Raw genomic sequence first — 1,991 nt, 5'->3', positions numbered from 1 at the left:
TTCGCACTATTCTCAATACTTATTGTGTGTCACAACCAAATCGAAGACAGAGATGCTCGAAGGTTGTGGAAAGCATTTGAGCTCTGCGACCTCACCTTATACTTCAATAAATAAGCATGAAAGGTAGTACTTTTTAGGATTGAATGAAGAGTAATTTGATGACGCCGAATAGAATGGTGTTAAGAATTTCGTAATCAACCCCCGAGACCATATTTCCAAAAGGAAATAAGTGTCCCATGTTCATTTGCGTATCTTTAAAAATAAGCGAAAAAAATGTGAGTGAGAATTTATTTTTGAACAAAGTTAGACTAACTCTTACGTAAGAAATACGTAACAAACAATCTGCCATACATACGAATTTAATACTTTTTTTATTATTTGAAACTTAGGTTTTCGCCCCCCCCCCCCCCCCCTTGCTCGCCGATTTGAATGGTTTTTCTTTTTTTTTTCTCCCTTATTTTTGAAGATACGAAGATGAACATAGGGTACTTTTTTACGCTTTTTCTTCCCCCAAGAACTATTATTTGACACATTTTTTATACAAAGTTATTAGAATCGGAATTGAACCGTTTAACCCTTCTTTTGTAATGACCTCGGGGATTGGTTGAAACATTATTATCACCATTCGTTTCAGCGTCATCGATTTACCCTTGGAACAAGTTTCCGAATTAATACCTAACAAGTATTACCTCTTAATTTTCTACTTTTTTATTGAAGCAACGCAACGCTGCGTACAGCCAACGCGACTGTGACGACGTAACGGCCAATTTTCATTAGCGTTATCAGCGGGGCTGTGCGTTAAAAGCACGCATATTAATCGAGTGGATAATATGACGGTATTAATTACCGAACAGCTCCGCATCGCCGAGCGATAAGAATTTAGGCAGCAGCTAAATCCAGTCGCCAACTGTTGCAATTGCTCAACATCGAGAGGGATTAATTCGGCGATTCAATAACTCACCGATCCATTAGCCAGATTCGGTAATTTCGAGGCGGCGCCCGAGACGACCAGATTGTTCGGTCCCCGTTTCAGGGCCTGACGAATGGCCTGGAAACAGGTATTTCTTCGACCGACCGGGTGGCTCAGCATAAGTAATCCTCCTCGACGATGACCGCTCAGGTTTTCTCCCGGGTAGCACGTGTCCAGGAATACACGTGTCACACGGCTCTTACGACGAGCTCCCCGCCCTCCGCCCACCTCGGAGGGTTCACCCGAACATTTCGCCGCCAACGCACGTCGAGCCCTTCATTGTATCCTGCATGTGTATCGGCAAAGGCGATCGCTGTTTATGGGCCAGTGCTTGACCGGCAGCGGTCACCTTTGAAGGTAAGCCGTTGTTAGAATCTGAAGGAGGGCCTTGGACGCGTAGCATGCGGTCACGGAGAATAAAAGAGAGGAAATCAGAGGAAATCGGCTGTACCCTGATTCAGAGCGATCGTTTTTTCTACCAGATTTTACATATTATACTGTAAGAGGTAACGAACATTTTTTGGTTCCTGTCACGATGTAAGGAAATAAGGTGTGTCACATCTGTTACAGACCGATTTTCGATCAGTCTGCTCATATCCAAGATGACGTCACAAAAATCACGCAAATAGGTTACTCGAGGTTATTTATTGATTTCCGTACATACCGTTTGCTGAAAATGCAAATTTCTGCGGTCAAGTGTTGCAAAAATAATAATGTAAACACTGAATGAGAAAATATCAAGCCTATTATATGACGTCACCTTGGTTATGTTTTCCGATCGGTTCAACCAAAGCGTACGCGCATTGTTTCGCCTTATTCAATTACATGATGGGTCCTGTGGGGTGCTCCTGGGATTTTACCGAATCGAGTCTGGTGCGGACGGAACGACGGACCAGTGTCTAATTCGAATTGTTGGAGGTGGATGATAACCGGCGGAAGCTCGACATGGTGGCACCCTTCATAGCTGGAGTGAGACAATGTGGGAAAACAAACGCGCAGGCAACGTTGCTCGAAACAACAC

This window comes from Neodiprion pinetum, chromosome 3 (assembly GCF_021155775.2).
Source record: "Neodiprion pinetum isolate iyNeoPine1 chromosome 3, iyNeoPine1.2, whole genome shotgun sequence".
Lineage (NCBI taxonomy): Eukaryota > Metazoa > Arthropoda > Insecta > Hymenoptera > Diprionidae > Neodiprion > Neodiprion pinetum.
Note: the sequence above shows the minus strand (reverse complement) of the source record.